Source organism: Bos indicus x Bos taurus, chromosome 4 (assembly GCF_003369695.1).
Source record: "Bos indicus x Bos taurus breed Angus x Brahman F1 hybrid chromosome 4, Bos_hybrid_MaternalHap_v2.0, whole genome shotgun sequence".
NCBI lineage: Eukaryota > Metazoa > Chordata > Mammalia > Artiodactyla > Bovidae > Bos > Bos indicus x Bos taurus.
The window spans coordinates 26,272,946-26,297,604 of record NC_040079.1 but is presented as its reverse complement, the minus strand read 5'-3'; the positions used below and the strand labels follow the sequence as shown (position 1 = coordinate 26,297,604).

General features: G+C 39.9%; 1 protein-coding gene across 8 annotated transcripts in view; it reads left to right on the top strand.

Annotated features, from left to right (window-relative positions):
• The first annotated feature begins 6,002 nt into the window (after window positions 1-6,002).
• NRF1 (nuclear respiratory factor 1) overlaps window positions 6,003-24,659 on the top strand; it is a 130,785-nt gene continuing 112,128 nt past the window's right edge. For 5 of the 8 annotated variants that reach the window (XM_027539007.1, XM_027539009.1, XM_027539006.1 and 2 more), the window contains exon 1: window positions 6,007-6,123. The gene's annotated coding sequence lies outside the window, so the exon portion shown is untranslated. Of the gene's footprint in view, window positions 6,124-24,659 lie in introns of all 8 variants that reach the window. The other 3 variants (XM_027539012.1, XM_027539015.1, XM_027539010.1) reach the window with 2 other exon arrangements.

The following is a 24,659-nucleotide window of genomic DNA, read 5'->3' as shown; positions in this document are numbered from 1 at the left end:
CAAGTGGATTCTTTACCGCTGAGCCACCAGAGAAGCCCGTTACAACCCATAGACACTGTGAATTGAGACAAGGACCACAAGAGGAGGAGGAGCTTTGAGGGAGGATAAAGAGGGCAGGCTTTTTCCCTTTAACCAGAGAAGTCCCTCACCTTGCTTTTTAAATACTATAATTAAATGCATGATCTAACAACAAAAAAAAAACCCTCCTCATATATACCTCCTCAAAAAAACCCTCTTAATAATAACAATAACTAAGCATTCATTAAAAGTCAAACAGTATTGCAAGCTCTTGTATGAATTTGTTCATTCCCAAGACGCCTAAACGTATGGCGTCTGTAAGACATGAGCTCAGTTTGAAGTCTCACACAGGGCAGACGCCCAGGGAAAGAGTTTGGAACGGGAGATACATATTTCAGGGGATCATCAGCAGAGCTTGGGTTCAGTGAGAGGAGGGCCCTTGAAAATGATTGTTAAAATTCCCTAGATATATAAACAGATGAGATTAGTGAATTAAACTTAAAGGTGTAAAGAAAGACTGGTTTTAAAAGTTGTTACCTTAATATAGCAAATATTAATAAAAAAAAATAATGGGACTTCCCTGGGGGTCCAATGGTTGGGACTCTGTGCTTCCACTGCAGGGGATGTGGGTTTGAGCCCTGGTCAGGGAACATGCTGAGCCCACATGCTGTGCAGCATGGTCAAAATGGTCAAAAAATAAGTAACAATAAATAGTCTTTTCCATCCCCTCTCTCAAAAATCACCTTATGAGTATAAAAGAACTCATCTTGACATATCTAAGCTTGTTACACTGTTCCCTTACACAAGTCCCTCGTCTTGGCACTCCTTGAATATCCTCCCTAACTTTTTTGGGGTGTACCCAGGGATAGTGACATATACTCATGAACACTCATTCATCATTATCATCACAGTAGCCACCACCTATCATATCTGTATTTTGTACTGGGACTTCCCAGGTGATTCAGCAGTAAAGAATCTGCCTGCAATGCAGGAGACTCGGCTCTGATCCCTGTGTCAGGAAGATCCCCTGGAGAAGGAAATGGCAACCCACTCCAGTATTCTTGCCTGGGAAATCCCAGGGACAGAGGAGCCTGGTGGGTTACAGTCCATGGGGGTCACAAAAGGATCGAACACGATTTAGTGACTAAAGAATATTTTGTACTAAGCAACTGACATAATTAGTGGTAATTGGAAAGAGGTAATAATACCCAGCACTTACTATGTGCTTCCTGGGCACCAGGCACTGTCCTGAGTCCTTTGTGAGTATTATCTCCTCACCTCCATGTCATGGGTGAAGAAAACGAAGTTTAAACTGTTAAGCCACTTGCCAAAGTCTTACAGGTAGGAAGTGGTATGTCCAGGCTTTGAACTGGGAATTTGACTCCAGCACTCATGCTGACTGCGGCCAGCACTCTCTAGTAATGCAGACCCTTCTTGGGCCAGCCCTTGAAGTTCCCAAAGAGGCAAAACTCCTTGAAGTTGCTTCCATAGTGCCAAGGTCCCATCCATCCTTGTAGGGCTGGAGTTGTGCACATTCCTAACTAGAGATGGGGTAGCTGCTACTGCTCTTGGAGCTCCACGCAGTTTATCAGTGGGTCCTGAAGAGTCCCCTGTGAAAACAGTTGCCCTGGCTCATCTCTCTTTGTTTCTACCTCCCCCTAGTTCTCACATAGCTTCATTTTGATTACCATTTGTATCCCTACTCACTTGGTACTTAGCACACAGTACAATTTTTTATAGGTAATGAGTCAATCAAGTGAGCATTCCAACTTTGTTGGTATCTAGTTCCTTCTTTAAGAACCAACTTTGTTGGTATCTCAGTTCAGTTCAGTCACTTAGTTGTGTCCATCTCTTTGCGACCCCATGGACTGCAGCATGCCAGGCCTCCCTGTCTATCACCAACTCTCAGAGCCTACTCAAACTCATGTCCATTGTGTCAGTGATGCCATCCAACCATCTCATCCTCCGTCATCCCCTTCTCCTGCCTTCAATCTTTTCCAGCATCAGGGTCTTTTCAAATGAGTCAGTGCTTCACATTAGGTGGCCAAAGTATTAGACTTTCAGCTTCAGCATCAGTCCTTCCAATGAAAATTCAGGACTGATTTCCTTTAGAATGGACTGGTTTGATGTCCATGCAATCCAAGGGACTCTCAGGAGTTTTCTCCAACACCACGGTCCAAAAGCATCAGTTCTTCAGTGTTCAGCTTTCTTTGTAGTCCAACTCTCACATCCATACATGACTACTGGAAAAACCATAGCTTTGACTAGATGGACCTTTGTTGGTAAAGTAATGTCTCTGCTTTTTAATATGCTGTCTAGGTTGGTCACAGCTTTTCTTCCAAGGAGCAAGTGTCTTCTAATTTCATGGCTGCAGTCACCATCTGCAGTGATTTTGAAGCCCCCCAAAATAAAGTATCCCACTGTTTTCATTGTCTCCCCATCCATTTGCCATGAAGTGATGGGACTGGATGCCATGTCTTAGTTTTCTGAATGTTGAGCTTTAAGTCAACTTTTTTACTCTCCTCTTTCACTTTCATCAAGAGGCTCTTTAGCTCTTCTTCAATTTCTGCAAGTGTGGTGTCATCTGCATATCTGAGGTTTTTTATATTTCTCCCAGCAATCTTGATTCCAGCTTGTGCTTCATCCAGCCCGGCATTTTGCATGATGTACTCTGCATATAAATTAAATAAGCAGGGTGACAATATAGAGCCTTGACGTACTGCTTTCCTAATCTTGAACTATTCTGTTGTTCCATGTCCAGTTCTAACTGTTGCTTCTTGTCCTGCCTACCGATTTTTCAGAAGGCAGGTCAGGTGGTCTGGTATTCCCATATCTTAAAGAATTTTCCACAGTTTGTTGTGATCCACACAGTCAAAGGTTTTGTTGTAGTCAATAAAGAAAATCTTCTTTAATCTCTTACAGTAGATTTTTCCATATTTTTTCTGAGACTGATTCTAGAATCTCAGGTTCTGTTGAGCCTTTTGGTCAGAGCAATTGGAGTTCCCAGGCTCACTTGTTTTGGAAAGTTCAATGGCCTTCTGTACCCACAGGTTCCTCATGTGTGGATTCAACCAATGGTAGATCAAAAATACTCGGGAAAAAAAAAATACTTGGAGAAAAGTTGCAGAAAATTCCAAAAAGCAAAACTTGAATTTGCTATGCACTGGCAACTATTTACATCACATTTACATTGTATTTACAATTATTTACATAGCATTTACATTTTATTAGGTATTATAAGTAATTTAGAGATGATTTAAAGTATATGAGGATGGGAAGATGTGAGTGGGTTCTATGCAAATACTAGCATGTATGCCATTTTATATAAGGGACTTGAATATCTTGGGATTTTGTTATCTGTTAGAGTCCTAAAACTACAACTCCTCCAATACTGAGAGCCACAGGCCAACTGTAATTTGTATTACTTTTCTATTTTTCTGAGTTGGGTAGATACAGATCTTTCATCATGTTTATTGAAGATCTATTGGGACTTCCTTGGTTGTCAAGTGGTTAAGACTCCATGCCATCAATGTAGGGAGCACGGGTTTGATCCTTAGTTGGGGAACTAAGATCCTGCATACCCTATAAACAAAATCCCTACCCTCATGCAACTTCTGAATTGTGGAAGATACATGGTTGGAGAAGTACTGTATAGAAAGTATAATCCAGTGCTTTCAAACTTTTTTGCAACTGTAAGCCAAGAAGAAATGTATTTTATAGCATGATCTAGCACAAACATACACACATATGTACATACATTTATACACCTGAAATGAGTTTCATAGAATAAGAGTCTGACTGGGTTTGATGTCCTCTGATATTTTCTATTTCTTTTATGGAATGTTGTTCATGACTCACTAAGTTAATTTTAGTGGCTCTCAATCTACAGTCTGAAAAAAGCTGGTAATGGTTACGAGCACAACACTGAGGTCAGGCTGATGGCTTTCAGACCTGGCTCCATCTTTTACTCTCTGGGTTTGAGCAAGCAATCTCTTACTAATCTTGCTTCTTCATCACCAAAATGAGATAATAATAATACTGGTATCTACCTCATAGACTCCACTTGAGAAGTAAGAAAGGAGGTAATGTGTATAAGGAATGTAAAATAAGGCTCAGTAAACATAGGTGTTAAATACCAGGTGTGATGATGGAAGGAGGAAAGGAGGGAATGTTTCCTGGAGGAGACCTTAAAGAGGTACTAGGAATTATTCAGGGGCACTTTTAAGCAGATACATAGAAGAGAGAGCAGCTCTGTGCAGAGAGCAGTCCTTGCAATGCTGAGAGACAGGAGAACTTCCTCTGTCCTATAACCAGAGAGCTTCCCAGTCTGGTTGTAGTCTGAGGGAGAAGTCTGTGGCAGATGAGGTTAGAGGTGGCAGCTCGGGGTCACATCCTTGTCATGGCGAAGAGGCAAACCACTCCAGTATTCTTGCTGGGAACCCATGAACAGTATGAAAAGGCAAAAAGGTATGACACCGGAAGATAACCCCCAGGTCCCAGGATGTCCAGTATGCTACTGAGAAGGGCAATTACTAATAGCTCCAGAAAGAATGGAGCGGCTAGGCTAAAGCAGAAACTAAGGGCCCTGAGGGCACCTCAAAGAGTTTTAAACTTTAACTTATGTGTAATGGGATCTTATTAAGCCTGTTAAGTAGAGAAATGACATGATTTACTTTTTTGAAATACCATTCAAACTGGAGGGTGGAGAATGGATTGGAGAAGGCAATTCCTGCAACAGGGAGACCATGAAGGATCTACTGCAGTATCTTGATGAGAGATGCGAGTCACCTGGACCAAGGAAAAAATGAGATGGAACAACTGTTTCTAAAGATCTAACTGGATAATGGCATTTGAGGGAGAAAGGAGTAATGGATCTTTCCTAGGTTTCTGGCTTGAACACCTAGGTGGTAGGTGGTGACACTCACTCTATTAGAAATGCTGGATAAAAAAGACATTTCGTTTTTAGTTACCGTTGCATTTTGAGATTAATGGAATCTTGCTGAAAATTAAAAGTATCCGGATTTTGTGAAACTGTTTCCTGATACCCTTTGGGATGTTTATTAAGTCCCTAAAACAACTGGTTCTTAACTATGGTGCTTGACAACCATGTGTATTTACGGGTGGGGGAGGAATGGAGAGGGGTGTTAGAAATGTGGGTTCCTGGGCTAAGAAGCTAAGATTCTGGAGAAACCATTTGGACCCCAGAATTTAAATAATTAGCCTGAATGACCCCGATGCAGGTAGTCTCCAGACCACAATTTAAAAAACAAAGAACACTCTCCGGTGTCCCTAACATTAGTTTTTCTACTCTTGAGCTCTCTCTACTTGCTTGGGGGGGTCCCTATTGCTTCTGACTGCCTCCACTCATCGATTATGTTGCTAACAGTGCGGACTTCCTTTATCCTAACAAGTAAATACATCTTCAGGGCGCCCAGAAAAATATTTGGCAACGAACAGGCCCTCTAGAAATGTTTGCCAAACGAATGAATGGGCGAAAACATTTATAGATTGCTTGGTACAAAAACTTTAGCTTTTAAATAGTTCGGCAGGGTTTGAATAGAGAAGCAAAGGTCATTCCAAAGGCAGGGTGAGGATGCGACGGGCAAGGCAGCGGGGAGGAAAAGGCGGGGGAAGCCCCATGCCGGTGATCGAGGCACACTCGGGGGGTCCTAATTCCCGGGACTCGGGGGGCGAAAAATGTGACTATTTACGGATTAGCAACCATCTTGGGTTGCCTGCCTTACTTTCCCCGGGCGTCCACATTTGACTTTACTACTGTTGCCTCTGCGATTCCGGCCCGATCCAAAACTCTGAAGGGAAATGTGAACGCAGGGAGACTCGGGGGGCTGCGGAGGCCCGAGCCCAAGCCCCCTCCGGGATGCCCCGCCGAAGTAGCGCCGACCTCCCCATCATGGCGGCGGCCGGGCGGGGAAGCCGAGCCCGTGCGTCGCGTGCGTGCCTCCTCTCCCTCCCCTCCCCCTCCTCGGCGGCGGCGGCGGCTTAGGCGGCAGCGCTCGCCATTGCCGCTGGTGGCAGGAGGCTGCGAGGAGCCGGCGCGGTCGCAGTCTCCACGGCGCAGGCCCACGGTAGCGCAGCCGCTCTGAGGTGAGTGCCCTACCGCGCAATCTCCAGCTATTTCAGCCCCGGCGCAGCCGCAACACGCCGCCCGCCCGCCGGCCGGCCGGCCCGCCCCGCAGCCAGCACCCTGCCGCCCCCGGCTCCAGGCCTGGGCCCCCGCCGGATTCGGCCCGCCTCGGGCGGGGGGCCCCGGCCCGGCCCAGTCAAACCGCCACCCCGAGGATGCGCAGGCCGCACTAGGCCCCAGGCGTCCTGGCGGGCTCGGGAGGGAGGCGCTGCCCTCCCGAGAGCCCCAGGGTTCCGGCCTGCCCTGCCGCTTAAGGCTCTCGGGGCCGCGGCCTCGTCTCCGTCGTGGAACCCGGGGCCCCGGCCCTGCCTTCCCGTGGGTTCGGGAGCTGGTGGCCCGGGAGAGCGCGCTGGCCTGGGAGTGGGAGGTGGGCGGGCTGCGCGGGACCGGAGCGGCGGCTCCCAGCTTGCCTCCTCGGCCCTTCCCGGCTCTGGTCCGCGGGCGGCGCGGCGCGGCGCGGCGGGCTGGGCCGGGGCGCGGGAGCCGCTGTCTCCTGCGGGAGAGGAGGCTGGCTCTTCGGGCAACCTCCGAAGCTTCCCTCCCGCCGGGGTGGCGTGGGCTTGTTACCCAGGTAGACTGGGGGATGCTGGAATATGGCGCTTTGCCCACCTTCTTGCAAGTTAGGAGGCGGCAGCGGCGGCAGTTCAAGGAGGAGGGCGCGGAGTCCTTTTGTACGCAGAAATAAGGAGCGACATTGTGTTTTCTTCCCTAGCTAAGATGCTGCGGGTGGAGGGGCCTGGGTTCTTTCTGTGCTTGGGGTGTTGGTCCCCAGGGGGAGGGATAGGGGGAGTGGCGCGACCCGGGAAGGGACCAAACCTATGACACTGGGAAGACAGGAGCTCTGGATGGCCTTGTGCATGGGTATTATCCCGCAACCCCAGCCTTTCGGGGAACTCAAGGGTTTGCCCTTGCATGTTAGCCACTTAACTGGGCCATGATGTCCACCTCCTCTCTCACCTGTTGTGCCATTGCTGTTGGTTCTAAACTTTCGACGGTCCATCTGACTGTGCCCATCAAAACTTGAAGTTGTTAAAAAATTGTAATATTTTTAAGGCTTCAAATGATAACTGGTCCAGCCAGTTGTCCAGCGGTTGCCTGGTCTCCATCCCTTTTTAAGCATTAGATTAGAATATATTAATTGCTTGTTTTAGAGCTGATGTCAGTTGTGCTTAACTCTTTCTGTGGTCAGAGTAAAATTCACATTTTCTTAAGTGTGTAGAAACAGGGTATTGGAAACTCTTACCGTGAAAGGTAGTGTGAGTGAGACTGTCAGCTTGGACAGTGCTCTGCAAGAGAATGGGTATGCACATCTCACACCTTTTGTTGCAGGATATCATCTGCTGTCACAGTGATCCTTTCCCCATTTCACCTTCCCCCAGTTTAAAAAAAAAATTCCTTTTCCTTTGGCCTTGAACAGTAAGTTACTGGATTGTTCCTCACTCAAGGGAGGTGGGGAGGAGGGCTGGGAGATGCTAGGATTTTTTTCTTCCCATAAGTTAGTAGTAGCCTGACTCCCTAGAATTGTGTTTGAAAGTTCTTGATGTGTTATTTCATAGTGAAAATATGACTAACCCTTATCTGTGCATCCAAGTGAGATTTCCATATTTTATGAGCGCTGAAGCAAACATGCAGTTATCAAATGTAATGTAGTATACTTAACCTTAACTTGGGTCCAAAACTGCATGCAGAATTTTTTTGCAGGACCTTTTTTCCCCCTTCGGACAGGTGTTAGATGTGCCTTTCAGCGGGGTCCATCAGTATAAGAATTACTGTTTACTCTCTTTTGGTTCATCGTTATTTGAAATACTTTGATTTCAGTGCACGCTTTCCTCCTCCCCCCATCTCAGACTCAGCATACATGAAGAAAAGGATTTTTTGCTTGGAAGTTGTAATCATATTCTCATTTAGGGAGAAAGAAGATTTCTTATTCCCAAGCCAGGAGTTTTCTTAACCATGTTTTAAGCAAATTCAGCTCCTGGATTTAGGGAAATATCTCTAAGTGTAGGAGATAATGAGGGCCCTTGTCTAGATGTAGAGGGAATTAAAGGAGAAGGAATTTCAGGTTTCCCTCCCAATTCTTGTGTATTCCAATGGAACCCAAAATTGTAGGGTTTTTTTTTTTAATTAAATCGCAATTAATGTATCCATCTCTAATTTTGTTAGGTAGCTGAAGACCAAATTCCTAGGATATGAGTTTGCATTGCATCATAGGTTCAAGCAGACTTTCTTCAAGAAGTATTTTATGTGAAATGATAGGAAGTGGGTGACTTTTAAGGGAAATTAAGCTCCTTGTAGTCTGGGGTTAAATTTTTTATACCTCTTTCCTTATATGTAATAAGGCATTCAATCAGTGTTAGTTGGGGAATGATGATAATATGAGGAGCATAATGATTGAAATTAAATTTTTTTCCACAAGTATTTGAACAGGCATGTTGGTTTCTTGAAGGACTAAACTGTCAGCCTTTAGAAGCACACCCCCCAGTCTCTGGAGAACCGGAAGTTATTGCATACATTCAGCTTCTGTCAGATATCTTTAGGCAAGCTCAGTCCTTCATGTTGCAGTGGGCTCTTTCATCCACTCAGTGCCCCTTTGTAAAGGTGGAGGGTAGAGGGGGAGCTCTTTGGGTTGTTGAGTCACAGAAGTGTCTAATCTCAAGAGTTTCCGCGTACTCTCTGTAGGGCTGTAATTAATCCAAGAAATTCGATATTTGAATTTAGATGTTTATATGTGACTAAGTGTGATGTTTATTAATATGTTTGTGTGTGTGTGTATATATATATATAGTATTTGGAAAATCATTCTTACCGAAGAATACCAATCTTTGGTTTTATACAAAGCATTTCAGAAAATGCTTTATACTGAAGTACATTTTCTCTGTGCTCTTTTTTATTTTCCTTGAGAGCTGAAGCCAGTGTTTTCAGCCTGAGCTTACCCAGATATAATTTTTCATGAATACTTAGTAAAACAGCAATGGAAAAGAAACCCACTTCTTAAGTTTATTTTAGAAACATTTTATTTACACCAAGTCCAATCAGTATTTTTTTAGGCTCTGGATACATGTTAACTTTTGAGCATTATGTATCATATAGTTTCTTCCTTATTAACTCCCTGGTGGATTATTTACTTTCTTGGCTTTTCAGGTAGTACTTTTATCTATCAGTATTTTACTAAGGAGGTCAGGCTGGAAGAGAAAGAGTAAAGGAGGTGAAACAAATCAATTTCAGGTGTTTCTGGACGATTATAACCACATTGAGCTATTGGAAACTTTTAATCCTGGAGCAACAAGAATGCTTTGTCTGAAGTTATTTTGATGTAATATGGAGAAAACTTAAACAATGAACAGAATTTATGATTGCTAAGTGGATTATATATACCTTGGAGTATATATACGGGCTTCCCTGGTAGCTCTCAGAGGTTAAAGCGTCTGCCTGCAATGTGGGAGACCTGGGTTCAATCCCTGGGTTGGGAGGATCCCCTGGAGAAGGAAATGGCAACCCACTCCAGTATTCTTGCCTGGAGAATCCCATGGACAGAGGAGCCTGGTGGGCTACAGTCCATGCAGTCGCAAAGAGTCAGACACAACTGAGCGACTTCACTTGGAGTGTATATATATGTATTTTTTTTCCCCCCCTGCAGTGTGGTTCATAATTAAGCTAAAATGTTTCAATCCTGCTCAGAGCGGTTTAATTACTGAACCTTCAAAAATGTTTCATCACGTGGTCTTTAGTCCTAAAATGTGAACATTTATATGAACTGAAGAAAAGTCAGAAATACAACTTCATAAAGATATTCTAGTATATTTTTAAAAGACTGCCCCTCCCCCATAAAAAAGGTAAAACAAAACCAGGGGGCATTGAAGGCAGGCTACTACATTGTGATCCTTTGAGGTCAGTCTGTACTTTATCAACAGCAGTCACTTAGAAAATAAACCGACCATAAGGAATCTTCTCCAGAATTCCAACTTGATAACCTTCCTTATCAAACTGTTTCTGAGCCATTAGATAATTTCTGAGGAAGCCATGCCTAGTAAGGGAGGAGTGTGTGTGTGTGTTGGGGGAGAGAGGGTAGGGAGGAGAGGGAAAAAGGTAGATGAAACTGGTAATCTGGTTTTATTCATTGGATGATCACTGAAATTTTGGAGATGTAGTTTTAAAAGAAGCTAAAAGAGCTACTTCTGTATGGGTCATTTTGATGATATACATGATTTGGTGTCTGCTGTTTGCAGTGTATTATTTAGTATATCAGCTTCCCTGGTTCAGACAGTAAAGTATATCAGTATAGTATTCACATTTTTTCATGTATGCTGATCTCTGTGGTTACAAATGTGAAAAGTTTGGCTGACAGTTTAAGTGGAAATTTTCATCAGAACTTTTCAATGGTGCCTGTTGGATAAACTATGCCAAGCCTTTTTCAGAATCATGAAGAATGAACTTTGTGTGCTTAAATGTTAAGACCATTTTTTAAAAGAGATTATATTTACTGTTGGTAATTGTAAAGTCTTAGCTTTTTAGAACTTGGAGAGTCTGTTTCATTGCTGCCACTGAATGTTAATGTGGTTAGGCTGACAGCTAAATCTACAAAAGACAAGAGGAAATGAAGAAATATCCCCATGAAACATTGCTTAAAAACTAAGCAGTGGACTTGAAGTGGAGAGCTAAGGACTCAGTTCAGTCACTCAGTCATGTCCGACTCTTTGTGACCCCATGGACTGCCGCATGCCAAGCTTCTGTGTCCATCACCAACTCCTGGAGCCTACTCAAACTCATGTCCATCGCATCGGTTTGCCATCCAACCATCTCATCCTCTGTCTTCCCCTCCTCCTTCCACTTTCAATCTTTCCCAGCATCAGGGTCTTCTAATGAGTCAGCTCTTCACATCAGGCGGCCAAAGTATTGGAGTGTCAGCTTCAGCATCAGTCCTTCCAGTGAATATTCAGGACTGATTTTCTTTAGGATTGACTGGTGGCTAGGGACTAGGGGACTTAATTTGATTTATGTTCAAAAGAGAATGAGGCATCGTTTCCACTGGGAAATAACCTTAAGTGTGTCCTCACTCTGGAGTTTTGCCATTCATTCACCAGGTAACATTTAAATATATTACTATATTCTGGACATGTTCTAGATGCAAGAGGAACAAATAAATCATGGGTTTTGTCTATAGGGAAGAAAGATAAGGGTTCAACTAACTATAATACAACTTGTTGAGCACTAAAATGAAGAAAGAGTGGTGTGGGATTATAGAAGAAGGGATGGAATTCTGGGGGAAGGGATGAGTGTGATGCAGGGAGATTAAGCGAGGTTAGGGAAGATTTTTCATGTAGTGGGTGTTTTAAGTATTGGCTTAGCCAAAAAGTTGGTTTGGGCTTCTCTATACCATCTTAAAGACCTGAATGAACTTCCTGGCCAACCCATTAGGACTTTGAAGGATGAGTAGCTGCTTTACTGATGAGAAAGAAGAGTCTAGAGGAAGGGCATTGATAGTCTGATTTGAGAAACACCAAGTAGATTTTGCTGTACTTGGGGAAGTACTGGGAAATGAAGTTGGTGAGATTGTGGCCTGATTAGGAAGAACATGGAGTTAAAGATTATAGTTGGTTAATGTATAATGATGATGCCTTTAATAAAGTAAGGAATGTATAGGGAGAACAGAGCTTGAGGAGGAAGGTAAATAGGATATGATGTATGATGCTAGGGAGTATATAATGCTGAATAGGTAAAGTTAGGTACCTAATGATTTGGACTTTAGATCAAGGGAAAATGAGGGAGGGGTCTGTTAGGATCTTTGTATTTTGGGCATAATGTGATGTAAAAACTGCCAAAGAGTATAATATCAAGAGTGAGGAAGGAACTGAGGGCAGCCCTGGGTAGCATCTATATAAAGGTCAAGTGGAAGAACAGAGGCCTGTAAGGGAAGTTGAAAACCAATGCCTGAAGAGAGAAGGTAAACGGTATAGTGTTGAAGAAACTGAGGATAGGGATTAAGGGAATTTTAACAGGGTATAGCAGTGTGGGGAATCCTGCAGAGCTCCTTGAGGCAAAAACTGGATTTTATCAGAATATGTTTATGTGTATGTATGTATGTATTATTTTGTCATGAATCATGATAATTAAACAGATTTACAGAGTCTTATTGAATATAGAGGTAGAGCCTTAAAACACAATATTAATGGATGATGAGTGTTTAGAAATAGGTCTTAAAAAAAAAGAAATAGGTCTTGCTATTCAGGAGAATTACAGCATTAAAAACTTGGGGAGATGACTTAAATTTTAACAATTAGAGTTTATGTCTTTGAGTATATATAGTGTAGCATTTTTGAGCTTATCATCTCTTAAAACACAAATTCCTTTTGAAGGGTTTCGAGGTTTTATATTTATATGATACAGACAGGGGTTTTTAACTTGAGTTTTATAATTCTGGGGTTCATGGATATATTTTGGCTATGAGATTCTGGGTCTTGAAATTGTTTGAAAAATACTGTGTGGGCCTATGTGATTTTTCTGCGAAGAGGGTCCTTTTATAAGATTCTCAAGGGGTTCTTGACACAGAAAAGTTAAGGGCCGTTTTGGCCCTTGGTAATGTAAATGTTGGCTATGTTAGTTGGCTGAAATCAGTTATCCTGACTGGGCTAGATCAAGCAAGGGAAAGAAATTTTGAGTAGGTGTTTGGGGTGAGGAACTTGGGAAGATGGAAGGTACCTTTCGGAGAGAAGAGTAGGAGCGCCAGAAGGAAGGTGGGAGGAATGCCAAAGCAAAGCTTAACCAGCTTGAGAATTTTGTCAAGTCATCTGAATTCCTTGCTTTTTTATATTCCAGAATTTATACTTGTACTGTATATGACTATTCATGCACTCTATACAATAGGCTTTGTGGGAGGATCAAATTACTATTGTTTTAAAGAGAAAGTGAGTTTTGAAAGAAAGCTAAATAGTTCATTAGGTTACAATCAAACTCACTTTTTAAATTTTAATTTTTATTTTACATTGGAGTAGTTGATCTATAACGTTGTGTTAGTCTCAGGCATACAGCAAAGTCAAATTCATTTGTAAGGTTGCTCATATGCACTTTAGAAAACTTCTAAAGTACACATATAAATATATTCTTTACTATCTGAGCCACCAGGGAAGTCCATAGAAAACTTCTACAATGTACACGTATCAATCTGGTGATCTGGGACAAGACATTTATTCTCTGCTTGCTTAATTTTTCTAACTGTGAAATGAAAATACCATTGGCTTGTTTTATAGAGTCTGTATAAAATATGACAATTTAGGAATGTTTTAAGATCTAAGATACAATGGTAACAAATTGCTAGTGTCCATGTTTCATAAATCATTGATAAAATGCAGAAATTTAAGCAGATTATTTAATAATGTTTCATACTAGAACTTTACTTGACTCCCAAAATATTTAATTCTGAATTTTAGATAATTGATCATTTTTACTTTCTTCTTCTAATCTTTGGATCCTAATTAGATTAGGGGGCAATTTTGTCAGCTAGGCCCTGGATTCTAGTCAGTGATCTCTAACTTTTGTTGTCACCCTTACAAGTAAGTTTTGAGCACACATTCTGAAAAACATTTATTTATAGATGGTATTCCTGTTATTGTACTAATATATTTATGTGCATTATAAAATATGTAGAAGGTAAACATTTTAAAATAATCAGGTAAAAATTGTCTTGCTAATGATGGTTCAGTAATTTGTGAGCTTGATTTGCTTGTTTTTGTAAATATATTTGCTTATAATTCATGTTTTTTTCTGTAATTAATGCCAGCTGGCAGTTGTATAGGATACCCTGTAAAAATATTGGTAAATGTAAGAATTACATGAGTAAACATGTTGGATAATCTTAAGAAAATTTGTGTTATGCAGCTTGCAGTTGGGCTTGTGTTTGTGGATTGTCTTTGAAAGTGAAAGTCGCTCAAGTTGTGTCCGACTCTTTGTCCCGTAGTCCATGGAATTCTCCAGGTCAGAATACTGGAGTGAGTAGCCTTTCCCTTCTTCAGGGGATCTTCCCAACCCAGGGATCAGACCCAGGTCTCCCACATTGCAGGTGGATTCTTTACCAGCTGAGGCACCAGGGAAGCCCAAGAATACTAGAGTGGGTAGCCTATCCCTTCTCTAGCGGATCTTCCCGACCCAGGAATTGAGCTGGGGTCTCCTGCATTGCAGGTGGATTCTTTACCAACTGAACTATCAGGGAAGCCCTTTGTCTCATTAAACAATTGTTAAATAAAATTTTCAGTAGTAGATCTTTCACATAATAATCACAAATGAAAGAGTCAGTTTGCTCCATACAAACACCATCATGTGTGTGTTACTCCCTCAGTCGTGTCCAGCTCTCTGCAACCCCATGGACTGTAGCCTGACATGTTCCTCTGTCCATGAAATTCTCCAGGCAAGAATACCGGAGCGGGGTTGCCATTTCCTCCGCCATGGGATCTTCCCGACCCAGGCATTAAACCTGGGTCTCCTGCATTGCAGGCAGGTGCTTTACCATCTGAGCTACCCTTAAGGTCTTTTGACCCTAAACTGAATTTAGAAACTAAATTTGAAGAAATAATTCCAGTATCACCAATTATGTGATTGATTGTTAACATTTTTGTCTTCCTTAATTTTTAATCTCTCTATTTTGAAAGTTTCTCTACATTGAAAATGTATAATTTTTGTAGTGAAAATTTTTAGAAAAGAAATGAAGCAGCCAAATCAGTGGTTATCTTTGGTTTATGAGCATATATGCTCATAATGAAAATGCATTCATTTTTATAATTAGAAAAAATAAAAAGTATGATTATGGCCATAATATAATTACCGCCGTAGGGAGTCACTAACAGATTTTGGGCGCACAAGTCAATTATTCTCACTAGGCCTTTTTCCCCATTTGAAAAATGAAGAGTACAGAAATGGTAAAGTTTCTCACTAAATAAAAAGTTCCTTCTAAAATTATTTCTGAGTTGTGTTACGATGTGTTAATAAATATATTTTCTTCTTGTAAAAAGTGTGTAAATATGTTCATTGTAGCAAAGAGAAAAAATTTTAAAATTGTAAAACAGTTTACAATTGTTTACATAGATATTTAACAGTGTTTTTAATTATTTGGTTTAGATATTCTCTAAGTATACATGTATGTTGCATGTGCACTCACACTGCTTGTATGTACTGTATGATAATATGAAATAGGACTCTGTATACTGTCTTGAACCAGAAATGTCTAAGGATGTTTGATTTGTTGATTTTGCCTTGGGACATTCTTAATGGAACAGTTATTAAATCCATTTCAATGAAATATGAAAGACATTGAAAGTTTCTGTCAAAATACAAATTTGTCCAGGAATACTTACTGCCTGTTTCATGCTTTGTATGGTTTTGCTGAGGTAAGGGTAACTTGGAGTAAGAATGGAAGGGCTTGCCTGTGAAAGCTTACTTAATGAAGAATGAAAGGTAAATCCTGGGTTAACCTCAATTTCATTCACATATTAACTTGCTTTTTCTCCACTCTGTCCTCACAGTTCCTGAGCCAGGATTCCTATTTATAGGATAGTTTCTGGTTTGTGTCAATGTTGCAAGTCTTTTGTTTTGTCCTGAGACCTTCTAAGTTGTTATATTCCCGTTGAGAATAAGTTGATATTAGTAGCAGCAATCATTTAATACAGAAGTGTTAAAAATGCTTATTTTTTCAAAAAAGCATTATCTGTGGAAGGTTCAAAAGATTTTATGTACGTAAAATATAAATATCTGTGTTTATAAAATGCTTTGTAGTCTAATCCATGCTCTGTCTCAAATAAGTATGTGATGTATATAATTCTAGTTTCATGTAAATAATACTGGCTTTTTCTCACCTTTCGTAAAGATTTTGTGCAGTGGATTCTCTTTAGAAAAGTTAGTAATGTAACCCAATTTTCTTGCCTACTCCTGTTAGTTCTGCTTTAGTCTTTCTGGAAGATGGTTTGTTTGTCCTTTGTGTTTATTCCTTAGTTATCACAATTAATACCTAAAGTTGTCTAGTCAGTTTTCATCGAAGTATAGTGTAAAGCCTATGGAAGTATACGCTGGAAGGAAAAAAGTCTGATTTGTTCATTCTTTTCCCTTCTACTTTGAAAATTAGAAACTTCTAGGAGAAAAACTTTATCATTTATACTTGACAATTAAGATGGTTAAATCAGTATCTTTCAGACATAGGAGTAGGTGGACAATCTGGGAATAAGTACAGACTTTTTGCCTCAAACTTTTTTTTTTTCTGGTGTTTGTGTCCGAAAGATGTGAGAGTAGCAGCTAATTCTAGCTTGGGAATCCACCGAGATGTATTGTTTTCATGCCAAAGAGATCCATTTTGTAGCTAGATGAGTGGTATATATCCAGTGTACTTTAAATAGGTAATCTTTGCTGCTGCTACTGCTGCTGCTAAGTCGCTTCAGTCGTGTCCGACCCTGTGCGATCCACAGACAGCAGCCCACCAGGCTCTCCCGTCCCTGGGATTCTCCAGGCAAGAACACTCCAGGCAAGAACACTGGAGCGGGTTGCCATTTCCTTCTCCAATGCATGAAAGTGAAAAGTGAAAGTGAAGTCGCTCAGTCGTGTCCGACTCTTCGAGACCCCATGGATTGCAGCCTACCAGGCTCCTCCGTCCATGGGATTTTCCAGGCAAGAGAACTGGAGTGGGTTGCCATTGCCTTCTCTGAGGTAATCTTTGGCTAGTATTAATTTAGGGCCTTTGGTAAGGTAGTGGTTCTTATCTTTTAGGCTAGCACAGTTTTGAAATTCTATTTCTTAAAGAACAGTGATTATTTTATGACAATAATTGTTTTCCCTAAAAGATAAAATAATATGCAACTGTTCCATATAAATATGTATGCTCAGATTTGGCCTACCCGCAGAGTGTAAGAACTCTATATCCAGTGGCCTAATTGACATCTCTTGGGTACCTCAGATATACTTCATCCCAAAATGAGATGCCCTTTTCAAACTTGGCCCTGTTCCATTCTTACTTACCTCAGTGAAGGGTATCACTATTTCATCTATTTTCTCAGAACAGAAACCTGGTCTTTTCATATTGTCAGATCGTGTTTAATTTTCTAAATGAGCTCAAATTGTCCTCTTCATTTCTACCATTACCACTTCCATTTGAGTAGTTTCTTTTCTGGACTGTTGCGATAACCTATAACTTAACTATAAGTTAACCTATAACTTAACCTATAACCTGTAACTTAACAGTGCATCCACACTGGCTGAACACTAGTCCATTCTCCTCATTGCAGATAGAGTTAATCGAACTTTTCCAAATACACAAGTTTGGTCATGTCCCCATTTAGGATGAAGACGGAGCTCCTTGCTGGGGCTGTGCCGCCTTTTGAGCTCATGTCATGTCAGACGTGCTGCCCTCCCCATTAGGCCTTCCCATTGCTCTTCCTTCTGCCTGGAAACCTTTTTCCTTTCTTCTCTCTGGTAAAATCTTAAAAATTTTATTCATTTCCTCAGGGAAGTTTTACACATTTCCCTTATTTTGTACTTTTTCTTCACCATGTATGTCTGTATATGTCATTTTACATTTGTTGGTTTATTACTTGGTGTATGTCTGTCCCTCCCACCAGATTGTAAGCTTTATGAAAATAGACATCATGTTGGTATTCACCACCAAGCACAGTGCCTGACACAACTAATATGTTTTTGAATGCCATGTTTTGTATTTTCATCCTCAGCAGCCCAAGTGTAGGATTTCTAGATTTTTTTTTTCTTTTTCTTTTCTATACCCTATTGTTGAGAAGCAGGAGACTAGATTCTACAGCTTCCCATCACTGATTTGATTGTGTGGGATGCATTTCCAAGAGTGTTGTATATTATATAGTTCTTTGTGAAAGAATTCTCTCTATAGGCTAAGTTTATACCAGGGAAGTAAAACCAGTTTTAATTCAGGCCACTTACCTAGAAAATGACTAAAGAAAAGCTCATCAATTCAAATTGGTTTAACATATTATCTTGGTAGTGCTTGAGGCCTTTTCATGCTTGCTAAATGAATTACTTATTTTTATTATATTGACAGCAGGGTGAGATTATTTCAGGAGCCAGGTAGATAGTATAGGTCTAGTTGAGAGCTGGAAAATTCCAAAATAGAAGGGTTGTGGTAGCTGTAGTAGTCTACCTTGAGTTATTACGTATGGGTTTTTTCCCTCTTGTTACAGTGTAAGTCACTGTGAGCCTTTTTTTTTTTTTTTTAAATATTGGAGTATAGTCGATTTACAGTGCTGTATTCATCTCATGTATAGCAAAGTAGTTTATTTATACATATATCTCTTCTTTTTAAGATTCTTTTCCCATATAGGTTATTACAGAGTATTGAGTACTATTTTATATTCAGTGTGTGTGTATGTCAATCCCAAGCTTTTAATTCATCCTCTCCCCCGCCTTTCCCATTTGGTAACCATAATTTTGTTTTCTAAGCCTGTGAGTCTGTTTTGTGAGTGAGTTCAGTTGTGTCATTTTTCAGATTCCACATACAATCAATATCATATGATATTTGTCTAACTTACTTCACGTGGCACAGTAATCTATAGGTCCATGCATATTGCTGCAGATGGTATTATTTCATTCTTTTTTATGGCTGAGCAGTACTCCATTAAATAACACCACATCTTTATCCATTCATCTGTTGGACATTCTACCTTGGTTTATTGTACTTGGGGTTTTTTCCCCTCCCTTTTTTGTTACAGTGTAAGCCAGTGGTTCTTAGTAGTCATTGAGAACTCAAGAGCTTTTGTTTATATGGGTTGTAACTTATGATACTTATTATATTAGAAATTAAAACATGTTTATTAATTTAAAAATAATAACATACCCAATACATGTTAAAATAAGTGAAACATTGTAATTAAAAAAAACCATGTTTTCCAAAACAGAAATTTAGTGAGAAGAATATTTTACAGTTTTTGCAAATCTCTTTTCTGTCTGGCTGGATAGAAGACCTCTGGATACTCCTGTCTACTTTCACACTCAGTCTGCTGCAGTATGTTACAACTTCTGTTAAAGTAGAAGAAGATCTAGCCTCATACTAAATATGTAGTTGGAAAAGGGGAAAGTATTTTAAGAGCATTTTCAGATTATTGTAGATGATACTCTTTGATATTATACTAAAATTCAGCAATGTTAATTTCTTCAAGGTTAATTGCAATGCAGAATCTGAAAGCACATCTATCTATGCTTTGTTACATTAAAATATATTGGTTGTCATGCACTTTGGATCTTTTAACCCATGCATGGTTTTTATGCAGATCTTCCGAATGTTGGCATAAAAGTCACATTCATGAACCCTACCACTGATCTCATCAGAAAAGGCTTTTAAGTAATGGGAAATCATCCCTGTGGTGGATACAAGTTTTCCAAAGTTCTAATTATCACTTGAAATACCCAGTTTTATCATTGACAACAAATGCTCTCAGTTGCTTGAAGTGATGGGCTCACTTTGTTCATTTTTGGAAAAATGTCTGTCAGTTACCCAGGTCTGAATAGCCACATAGTTTGTTAGCCACTCTTTCAAGTAAAAATGGTATTCCTTGGCAAAAAAAGGCTAAAATTTTTTGAAATAACCATCATACTTCTGAATACAGAAGTACTCTATACTTTTTGATTATCAGTTCCATTCAGTTGCTCAGTCATGTCCGGCCCCATGGACTGCAGCACGCTTGGCTTCCCTGTCCATCACCAACTCCCCGAGCTTGCTCAAACTCATATCCATCAAGTTGGTGATGCTATCCAACCATCTCATCCTCTGTCATCCCATTCTCTTCCTGCCCTCAGTCTTTGCCAGCATCAGGGTCTTTTCCAGTGAGTCAGTTCTTCATATCAGGTGGCCAAAGTATTGGTGCTTCAGCTTCAGCATCTTCCAATGAATATTCAGGACTGATTTCCTTTAGGATGGACTGGTTGAATCTCCTTGCAGTCCAAGGGACTCTCAAAAGTCTTCTCCAACACCATAGTTCAAAAACATCAGTTCTTCAGTGCTCAGCTTTCTTTATAGTCCAACTTTCACATCCATACATGACTATTGAAAAAAGCATAGCTTTGACTAGATGGACCTTTGTTGGTAAAGTAATGTCTCTGCTTTTTAATATTCTGTCTAGGTTTGTCGTAGCTTCTTTTCCAAGGAGCAAGCATCTTAATTTCATGTATGAAAGTGAAAGTCGCTCAGTTGTGTCTGACTCTTTGTGACCCCATGGACTGTACAGTCCGTGGAATTCTCCAGGCCAGAATACTGGAGTGGGTAGCCTTTCCCTTCTCCAGGGGATCTTCCCAACCCAGAGATTGAACCGGAGTCTCCTGCATTGCAGGCGGATTCTTTACCAATTGAGCTATCAGGGAAGCCTTTTTAATTTCATGTATAATTTTGATTATACAGAATAGTAAAAAGACATGAATTCAAGGGTGAAGATTTAATAAAATAATTTTTACTCCTTCATGAAGACATTCTTAAATAGTGAAGTTGATTCTTTTATCAAGAGTACATGAGGGTGAAGAATATAATGACAACCAGTACCGTTCAGTGCCACTGCCTTAAATTGTGCTGAGATTGCGAGTAGTTTTACCCTACCATTGCTTTTGCATTCTAAGTGCAAATATAAGCACAGTGAGAAAAGACAAAGAATGTCTTAGCTATTATGAAAATAGTTTGACCCAGGGATCCCCAGGTTTCTAAGGTTCACTTTGAGAACTGCTGCTGTAAGCTATTTCAAGGTTGAACCAATCATCCCACACGTCCCCCTTCAGTTTCTGGTCCAGGATTTTACACAGAAAAGGTGCTCAAAAGATATTTGTTTAATGAATGTGATTTGATGACATTTAAACAGGACAAAACTTGATGAGTAAATTTATGTAGCTGCCTCCATCCATCCAAGCAGGCTTGATCAGGCAGCTTTCCCATAGACATTGGTGAGAACAGGGTGAACAAATGGAATGTGGATGATAATATACTTGGTAAATGCAAATGATGAAATACCTGAATATAAGGTGATGTTGAAATTAGAATTAACTGATTTCAGGAATGCACAGGAAAAGGATATACATGTACAAGTTCCTACAAAGCCAACTTTGAGCCTTGTTAGGTATCTATTAAAGTCTTCTACTTTTTGAGTCTTTAAATTTGTCGTGGTCTAAGAAAGGATCCTCAAGATGGATCTGATCTGACAAGCAAACATCTCATTTAAATTTCAATAGGTCACAGCTTGTGCTTGATCTAGTAAAGTCTTCAAAAAGAGTTATTGAAGGTGAATGTTAAAAACAAATCACTTTTTATGAAGAATAGTGACTAAAAATCCGTGGTCTAAATAAACTGCGTACCCCGGTAGTCATTTTCCTCTCTAAGGAAATATGTCCAATGAATACCCTACTGTGTATTTTGGGGCAAGAAATTGGGTGATAAGACGGTGTGATATAGCCTTTTTTATACCCTCTTTTAAGTGTAGAAGCTTAAGTTCATCTAGCTAAGTTTTGATAATCTCAAAATTTGTTAAATAGTACTTCTCTTGTTTTGAAGTGATTAGTTTGTTACAGGTTTTCTAGTTTAGGGCTAGGATATAGGAATGGGCAGTAAATTGGGATTTGAAATGGGAAGGAACAGTGTTAGTTCTAAACCATCCCAGGTCTTTCTCTGCTCCCACCCCCAATCCCTACTTTTAAAAAACTTCTCACTCCTAGTTCAAATAAAGATTATAAGAGGTAAGGCATTTCTAACCATCAAAACCACACACTTTTTTTGTTTCATGTTAAAAGTTCCTGAGTCTCCTTTAAACATATTGTAAGTTTTTGTCCTTTAGTCTTTGGAAAGTCATTACTTCTGTTTAGAGTGAATACCACCAAAAAGTTGGATAAGGTAGGCACTAGCTAAACTTTGGTCACCATCATGCCTATTTAACAGTAAGAGAGGATTCAGCTAGTACAGGGGTGAGTTACTATTTAAGAGTCATTTATGTGTGCTTCTTGTCGTAGGTGCCATGTCCTGGTTAGAAACCATTTAAAATCACCAAACTGGAAACTACCAGTCACCTTTTAAGGCTGTCATAAAAATAAGATTAACTTTATTTTTATGACATCCTTAAAAGACCAAATTCTGTTTTAAAACTAACCAATGTAAAAAGTCTGTTTTCAGAGTTGTAAGTGGAAATGTAAAATAAAGTCAAATTAAAAATAATCCATGTATTACAAATTAAAGATAATTTATGTATTACATTTCCTGAACAGATTTAATTTTGAGCTCTGTGTGCAAGGCACCAATGGGAGTGGTTGCTATAGATCTTTTATGGAATACAGGTTTCAGATTGTTATTTGCTTGTAAATATACACATTAAAACCTACTTTTAGGACTCCTACTTTAAATTTTCCAGAGAATTTTCTCACTTATAAAAGATACATTTGTAACTGTTATTCCTGTAGTACCATATCCCAGTTAAGTAGTTTGCAATGAAGGTTAAGTACTACTTACTACTTTGATATGACTTCTGTAGCTACCACCTTTAAATTTTTTAAAATACTAAAGGCATAAATAAGGATATAGAACAATATAATGAATACCATATATCTTCTATCCAGCTTAAAAAATAAAATATCTCAGATGATATTGAAGCCTCCTGGCCATTCTTTCCCCATTCTTTCCCTTTCCATCTGTGACTATTATTCTGAATTTGATGTTTATCATTCCCCTTCATTAAAAAAAAAAAAACAACAACTTTACCTTTATGTGTTTTATCCATAGGAAAGATAATATTGTTTTGTATGTTTTTAAACTTACATGAGATTGATGCATGTAGTTATAGGTTACTCATTTTACATGCTGTATAATATTTGATTCAGTGACATATAAAAGTAGTATATAATCTTTGAAGAGAATTTTGAAAATAAAATATAAAGATGAAAATTTTGTAGCCCTGTTATCCAGAGATACCACAGTTCCCTTTGATTACCCTGCTTCCCACTTACATTTATGCATTTTCTGGGTACATTTTAATATGAATGGGATACAGTTTTATGGATTACATAAAACTGCAAAATAGCCACATAAGGGCTGTAATCCTTTTTTAGTTGAAAAAGAAAACGAGCTTTCCATATTAGATGTTCCACATAGACCAGGTATTCCACATATGCCTAGTAAATTTGCTATCTATATCAATTATTGATGGTGTATTTCTTAGTGTGGAAACACTGTATAAGTTGCATCTGGGAAGAGTTAGATAGTATTAACATCTTTTCAAAATTTAAAACTCTGAAATTTTTGTAGTAAACTTAGCAGATAAATGATACCTCTTTAAATATTAAGTACTTTTCTGGTTTTAACTTATTGATTAAAATGAAAATGAAATATGTAGGTATGCATCTAATATATGTTCAAGATCTATATGAGGAAAACTACAAAGCTGTAATGAAAGAAGAGCTAAAATAGATATTAATGGATAGGAAGGCTCAATAGTGTTAAGATGTCAGTTCTTCCCCTCTTAATCTGTAGATTCAGTGCAGTCCCAATTAAGATCCCAGCAAGTTATTTTATGGATATCAACAAACTGATTCTAAAGTTTATATGGAGAGGCAGAAGACCCAGAACAGCTAATCCATTGTTAAAGAAGAACCAAGTTAAGAGGACCAACACTGCCTGACTTCAAGACCCACTATGTTGCTGCTGCTGCTAAGTCGCTTCAGTCGCGTCCGACTCTGTGCGACCCCATAGACGGCAGCCCACCAGGCTCCCCTGTCCCTGGGATTCTCCAGGCAAGAACACTGGAGCGGGTTGTCATTTCCTTCTCCAGTGCATGAAAGTGAAAAGTGAAAGTGAAGTGGCTCGGTCGTGTCCGACTCCTAGCGACCCCATGGACTGCAGCCCACCAGGCTCCTCCGTCCATGGGAGTTTCCAGGCAGGAGTACTGGAGTGGGGTGCCATTGCCTTCTCCGAAGACCCACTATAAAGTGTAGTAAACAAGGCAATGCAGTATTGGTGAAACAACAGACAAATGGATTATGAAACAGAACAGAGGGCCCCAAAATAGATTCCTATAAATATAGTCAACTGATCTTTGACAAAGGAGCAAAGGCAATACAATGGAGCAAAAGTTGTCTCTTCAACAAATGGTGCTGGAACACCTGGATATCTACCAGCCAAAAAATGAATATAGACACAAACTTCATACTCTTTATGCAAATTAACTCAAAATGCATCATAGACCTAAGTGTGAAACACAAAACTATGAAACTCCTGGAAGATAACATCAGAGAAATTTAGATGACCTTGAGTATGGTGATGACTTTTTAGATACACCAAAGGCACGACCCATGAAAGAAAGAATTGATAACGGGTACCTCCATGCAGTTGGATATTATTTAGCACTAAAAAGGAATGAGTCAAAGCCAAGAAAGACATGAGTGTGTGCTAAGTCGCTTCAGTCATGTCCGACTCTTTGTGACCCTATGGACTGTAGCCCGCCAGGTTCCTCTTCTGTCCATGGGATTTTCTAGGCGAAAATACTGG